General features: G+C 33.9%; 1 pseudogene; it reads right to left on the bottom strand.

The window, feature by feature from the left end:
• Positions 1-5,425: 5,425 nt before the first annotated feature.
• Positions 5,426-7,336, bottom strand: LOC120080513 (transcription termination factor MTEF18, mitochondrial-like; annotated as a pseudogene).
• Positions 7,337-7,850: the final 514 nt, after the last annotated feature.

Raw genomic sequence — 7,850 nt, 5'->3', positions numbered from 1 at the left:
TTTATACAAGAAAAAGGATTCCAATGAGGATTTGAGTATCAATGAAAGAAAGAATATTGCAGAGAATGTCATCTGGACATGATCATCCAACCATCGATTGCTGCACCTAGTTGATCGTTGTACTTTTGGGTTCTTGATTTATAACATTTAACAATTGTCACAATCAAAATATTTGACACTTATTTTGTGTCGTTATATTGCATATAAAGGTATGAATATAAATGACAATTTAAAAAAAAAATGTTGTAATTAAATTTTTAATGACAATAATGAAACTTAAAATTGTCACTGTCAAGTTTACTATGACAAGTTATAATTGTCATCAATTAACTCAAACTGGCTTTATTGTTGTAGCGCAATGAGTATTGATGACAATAATAAAATGTCGAAAAAGAATATATAGTGACATTTTTTTCTTGTCAAGAATATATGATCCATGACACTTTGTCGTTGAGAATATTTAAACCATGACAAATACTTTAAGTCAACCAGTGTTTTATCACGACACATTTTTGTTGATACAAAATTTCATATTTAAGACACTTTTATATTGTCAATAAAATATGTCTTGATAGTTTGTTATTTCTTTGAATCTTGTTATTACACATATGATTTACATTATCAAGTAGTCTTATTTTAACCAAAAAAAAAATACAAACATAAATAAGAACTTTCGTGTATAACAATAAAAATAAAATAAAATAAAACTAAATACAAGCAATAATAACCAAACTTGGTAAAAATTTTACAAAGAAACTAAATACAACAAGATATTGTCACAAGTAACTATATTACAACAACTTTTGTCACTAACCAGATGTTGATCACTTGCTTGGTAGCTTCACCACTTTAATTGATTCGTGCAAGATCTAGTAAAAACACAAAATTCATTTCAAAATTCAACTCAATGCATCAATATCAACGATAATCACAATAAATCTAATTCCCCTATAAAAATGTCTTAGTCATAATTTAAAAGGTATAGTGACTAAATCATTGATTATCAAAGTTTTAAGATCAATTAAAGCTAATAAAGAGAGAGTACTACAATCCACCAACTAAATAAAACATGTTATCCATGTAAAAGGATTCGACCGTGGAAACGATCCGATGCAATTAATTTTTCGTAAGGATATTGAATAGTTAGAAGCAAACGATTTGCATGGGATAAAGTAATCATGAAACCCTGATCAATGTACCTTGCGGCTCGTACTGTTCGTTGACCATAATTCATGAACCCAGTTACCATAGGGAACATATTGTAATATCTCTAAAGAATTTTATGTCTGTTTCTTTCTCTTGTTTGAGCAAGTCGTGAATATAGAATATGGTATTCCTTTTACAGTGAAAAGAATTTTAAAGAAGCTGTTAATAATAGATTACTGAGAGATATAGGTAAAAGAAATTTTCATCTTAGATTTAATAGTTGATCTATTCTTAGTCGGGGTAAAGTCCATCTTGTTGCTATAGAAATGAACAAGAACAAAAAAGTTTTTGTTAATGTAATAAAGATACTAATTGTCATTCCAAAGACTTTATATGCTTTATTTATTTCAAAAAATTCATAATCGAATATGTATGTAATAGAGATATCCCAACCACCCAAGTAAAGAACAGTTACAAATAACGAAGAAACTAATAGATTTAGATAGGAAGCAACATAAAATAAACCAAATTTTATACCCAAATACTCGGTTTGATAACTCGCTACTAATTCTTCTTCTGCTTCTGGTAAATCAAAAGGTAATCTCTCGCATTCTGCTAAGCAAGAAATTAGAAAAATAACAAACCCTATAGGTTGAAGCCACAAATTCCTCCCCAAAAACCATATTTTGATTGAGCCTCAACTATATCAACGATACTCGAACTGTTAGAAAATCATAACCGATAATAACATCAATGTTCTCATCGCTATTACAGAACCGTACATGAGATTTTCACCTCATGCGGCTCCTTGAGGACTTTAAATAAATATAAGGAGCGTATCAGGGTAATAGCTATGAATAGTCATCGACTCCTGGGAAAAGGTAGAAAAATGGGACCTATTATGGGATATACAATGCATTACATACATATGATCATTACGCTTCAACCGGGTTATTCTATTCCACCTATTAGAAAGAAAATAACTTAAATCAAAATACTTAATAGCATGGCGATAGATTTATACAAAACTTCTACCCCAAACAAATGCAATGCAGCCGTATGGTTTTTTCATGTTGTCAAAGAGTTAAACAATGGTTTTTTCGTGTTGTCAAAAAGTTGAAAAATGAAAATATACGGCGAGTGCCTAATCGAATTGATCGAGTTATGTAGGAACAAGGTTCAAGTCTACCAGTTTGTTAGGATGTCTCAGCTGCATACATCACTGCACTTCCACTTAACACCTATCATGATGATAAACGGCTCATCTCACTGTGACCTTCTCTTGAATTCTCAAACCTTCTGTCACTCCATCCCCGTAGGGGCAGAGAACCCATCGTTGTCTCAGTTGTGCTACCGGAGGCTCTGGGGAAGTCGGAATATGGATCCCTATCTACCAAAATTTTGACATCTAGTTCCAGCAAACGAAAAATCATTGAGTCCTCCTCTTTCCAGACAACACATACAAAGAGACCCGCCAACAGTTAAGTAATTAGTGAACCAACATTTATTGGAAAAAGCAACCCCAAAGATTTGGGATTGCGAGTAAAGGATCGTCAACAAGGGCATTCTAGCGCGTTGTAGATTCTTATCCAAGACTTGTGTCATTTGATGATGCCATGTGAATCGCTAGAAACATGTAGTGGTTAACCCAATAATGAAAGTTTCGTAAGGGAACTGGAGCAGGCTACCATGAGACAAACAAAATGTCTTCTTTCTAAAGATATTCGATTCAAAACTATTATATGTCCAAGGTCCAATATTGAAATAATTTCAGAGGTTTTCCTTAACTTTGTCTGTGTCAACAAACAATTCGAAATGCCTCATTATTCCTACCAAGCAAGCCACATGTCAGATCTGGGGCATCCCAATTCGATTAAATGGAATGATAGTTTCTCCTTCTGAATCTATAAAATCAAAATTTTGATCAAATCACACATCCAATATACTGAGCCTTCTAATTCTTTAAGAGATTTATCTAAAAGATACGCGATATAACTAGGAAGATGTTTTAAATACCACACATGGGTTACTGGGCATGCTAGTTTAATATAGCCCATTTGATATTTCTGTATTCGAGAATCAACAAATTCGACTCCGCATTGTTCACAAAATTTCGAATCTTCTTTTTTATCTCCGATTACTTGATAATTTCCACAAGCACAAATCCCCGCCCAAAAATTCTTTCACAAAATAATCTATCTTTTTCAGGTTTATTGGTTTTGTAATGAAAAGTAAGGGTTTTGTTACCTCTTCAAGGTTTTGTTACCTCTTCAACTATCTTGCCATTAGGTAGGGCTTTATTGGCCCAAACACTTATTTGTTGAGGAAAAACTAATCCAATTCAGAGTTGATGTTTATACCGATCAATCTAAATTTCTGATTCATTTTGATTAAGCTTCCTTCCTATTAATCTGAAAGTTATTCATGTTCAAGCAAGTTTCAACAATACAATTGTGACTGTTACATACATACAGGATCGGATAATTTCTTGGTCCTCCACTGATACGTGGACATTCCAACTTCAGAAGTTGGAAAGTTGTGAGAATATATATACACACATGTACATGCCTATGTGTTATTATATTTTACTAAAAAGAACTCATTACTAGATGAGCAAAATGCAGATATGTTAGCGGATAGAATGAAATGATTTTTGGAAGAAGAAGAAAAAAAAATGACAGAAACTAGCTTTTGAAACAAACAAAAATAATCCAGCCAAACCAAACCAAAGGCGAGTATAAATAAGAGTTTAGATGCATGAATCTAGAAAGAAAGATGTCAAAAATCCTCTTATAATATAGAGAAATTATAGAAGGCCGCCAATGTTAGATGTATGAAAAAACTACAAAAGTATTTTGAATTTTGTAGACAATGTTAGATGTATGAAGATTTACTTTTTCTAAATCTATATTGCTGTTGGCTACTTCATTCCAAAATTTCCCTCCCGCCAACCAATATTCAAAATTTCCTCATTTAAAAAAATATCTTATACAACCATGAAAAAATAAAATTGCCAAAACATTGGGGTATTCCAAAATAAAAACAAAGGTTTTTTTGTTTTTTAGTATGATATGAATTGCCATAGCATATATACAAAATAATTCTTGCAATTACAACAGGCCAATCTCAAGATGTATCCTTCCTCTAAGTAATATGGGCAAAGAAATCCTCCTAATAATAATAGGCCTGTTTGAGAGGCTAAAATGCGGTAGGTTTGTAATGAATTGTAATTTCAAGCACACGTTTGGATTGAGGGCTTTGAACCTGGTTTGTAATCCCTATTACATTCCCTACCAACCGTTTTCAACCCAATCCTCTTTTGTACCCTTTTCACGCTTTACGATCTCATTCCAACATCAGTTTTAATATTTCATTGTAATTCTGATTACATTCCAATCTCCCAAACTTGCCCAAGAGTTTACGAGACAACCATTTCTCTCTATCTTGTATAGAGATGTATTATGATCACAAGCTAAAGATACAATTTAAATGACAATAATGTGGAAATTACGCAACTCAGCAGTAATATATTCAGAAAGCTCCAATTCTTCTGTGTTAAATAAATAGTTAACAAGTTGCACAAGAGAGATGGTCTACCACACAACACCTACAGAACGTGCCTATCGACAACATTTAGAAATTTAGACGTCAATACTATGCTCGCCATGTATCCACAGAAAAAGTGCCATAAATACTAAAAATGCAATCATAAGATATACTTGGTCATAAGCTAAAGTGCCATAAATACTTGGTCATTGATAGAATGAGAGGTATAACGCTTTGCCGCAAAAGCACATAAGATATACCTCTAGGGCATTTAGTGAGTAAAGAAAAGAATGTCTCAAATTTCCATGATTGGTAATTACTATGTTAAAAGAAGCTTGAATAGTGAGTAATGAGCAAAATAATGTTGTGTTATACTGCCCCAAGAGGACCACCAAAACCTGCAAATGGTTAACGAGGTAAAGGTTAATTGGAAATAATTGAATTCGGAAGGAAAGGAGTTCCGATCGTGTTGCAAGCAACAAACAATTTAGTATGTTAACTTACGTTGTGAAAATGATACAGTATTTCGAATTTCAACTGTTATTTCACTGGACAAGGAAAACTTGCTCTGGTTCAATAGAATATCACACTTCTCCACAAACTTTACAGCAGATTAGCCTTCAATTCCATTAATTATTGAAAACTTGTAGTATAACAGCTATGAAGCAATTGGTTATCGATTGGTGCAAAGAATATGTTAAAATAAGATCGGTCTAATGAGCTAGAGAATATGTTGGCATAGAATCTGAATATATTTCTCTCTTCAACTTCTGCCAAACTTCCATGCCTCTGGGATGATGATTGACATACTGTCTTAGAAATTTTTTCTCCGAACACGCAACAATAGTGCTCAATGCCAACATCGGGTCGGCTGTTCCTTGTTCCTTGAGCCAACTATACATTAAGAACCTAAGAGTGACCCTCTGAGTTGTATAGCTAAGATATGAAGGGAAACTTACTAATGATGAAGCAGGGTACCCCAAATTATTCAAAAGAAAATCTATCTTTTCTTCTATTATATATTTTGTTTGGTTAAGGATTTGTGGAGAAACTTCAATCATTTTGTAAACATCCTTCTCATCAATGCCAGCTTCAACAATACAATCAAACCGCTCTTGAAGCTCTGCTCCCTTACCTCGAAACACCTTGAATGCTTCTTTCATCTCCCTCGAGTTTTCTTCTAGACCTAATTTCAACAAGAACTGAGTTTTCTGTTGCTTTGATCGCTTTTCAGAGTCTGGAAGTGGTGGAACTCTTGTCCCGAGCTTCCAGTTCTTCAATTCTTCTGGTTTCTCTAAGATAAATTGACATAGCCGTTTCTTCCCGACGTTCAAGTTAGCGAGCAAGCTGCTAGTCTTTTTCAGGGTACACAATCCCAATAACAAGGGATGTGATCTGAAAAGGTATCCTATCTCTTGCACACCCATGTCTATTTCACTGAAGAACAAAAGGCATTGCCTCATATTTGATACAAACTTACTAACTCGGATTTGAGGGAATTGCAGGAACACGGAACATATCTGGTTCATTGAGGATCCCATTTTCAGTAATAACCCAATTAAGGAAAGTGATTTACTTCCTGAATCCTCAAATAAAAAATCTGGATGTTGCCTGATTAAATCAGCCAACTTCTCATTACAGTAACCCATCTGTTTAAACCAGAAAAGCAACCCAAGAATTTTCTTCCAGTTATAGGAACTATCATCAGTCAGTTGTTCTTCAACCCAGCTTGATTCAAATCCAATGTTCTTCAATTTGTCCAATACCTGAGCAAACCCATCATTAACACCACCAATTAATAGATAGGGGCTACAAACAACAAATTTAGCTACGGTAGCTCGGCTGAGACCAAGTTTTTCATATGCTTTTAATTTCGACAGCAAAACACCATAATCACACTGAAATATCTGAGTTGCCTCCTTGTATATCTTTCCTATCTTATTTTGTTCAATTCCATAGCTACACAACACAAGATAGTTCTGAAGCAATAAATCATCATCATTCAAGAACATCAAATTGCGTGGAAGAAACGCATTATACTCTGCAGGTTGCAAGCCCAGACTCTCGAAGAAAGGCTCGAATTCATTAATCGGATGGTAGCGCAAAAATCGCAAAACTGACCGCCCAATATCGCCCTCGTGTTCAACTCTTTCCAGAAGTTTTTCAAGAAAGGTTGGCGAATTTCTACTCATATTCTCAGCAACCATTAATTGAATTCCTCTAGTAGAATTCAAATACTCCAATAACGCAGCCTGAGCCTCCTTCATAGTGGCCCGAGAAATCCGACGACCGTTTCTATTAACCTTAGTCGAATTCCCCCCAGAATTTTCACATTCTTCCGATTGGGGAGCCTTTTTAGTTCGATAAAATCTAGGATTTGAGGCAACAGGGGAAAACCCAATTCGCCAGTACAAGACTCGAACTAATTTGAACTTGTTATCAGCAATAATCGAAGAAGAAACCATGGAAAGTGCTCTGAGTTGCTGAAAGTAGAACATGACAAAATACACAATGTATGCAGTTCAAGCTCATTACATATATCAACAATGAAATTTCAACGGGTACCTCTCCACAAAAGATTGAGAACTTCAGCTGTTTGAGATTGAAAAATCTAACGGTTTCAGTGAAGATTTCAGTAGAAAAATGAGAGAAGTAGCTCCTGGAATTCGCTATACCAGTGATTGGACGTTGAGAATACGAGAAGTTTTGATGAGTGCGTCGGCTAGGTCTTTTCTGGGATCTTTGAAAGATTATTTTTTCACCAGCACTTTTATGTGAGATATTAGGAGGCGTTGCGACTACGAGACAAATACATAGTACCTAACAAACTATATATAAAAGGGAAATTCTTATAAATAAAAAAAATCTAAAAATATATTTACACTTAAATCACATAAAATACATATAAAAATAATTTAGGTTAGACATTTTAATAGATTAAAAAAAATACTTATCTCACAACCTAAAAAATGTCATGTTTGATCCGTTATAGTTGAAAAACTTTTTCGGAAAAAAAACTATATTGCACCAGATTTCTATGGGATATACATGAATTAACTCGTTTGATTGGAGATGCTAAACACGTTTTCAATGAGATTGTTAATTAAGCATCAGATTCATTCTTTTTATAATATGATTGTTAATTAAGCATCAGATTC

This window comes from Benincasa hispida, chromosome 6, assembly GCF_027475165.1.
Source record: "Benincasa hispida cultivar pf3 chromosome 6, pf3_genome.v1.1, whole genome shotgun sequence".
NCBI classification, from domain to species: Eukaryota; Viridiplantae; Streptophyta; class Magnoliopsida; order Cucurbitales; family Cucurbitaceae; genus Benincasa; species Benincasa hispida.
Note: the sequence above shows the minus strand (reverse complement) of the source record. Positions and strands in the feature narration are given on the sequence as shown.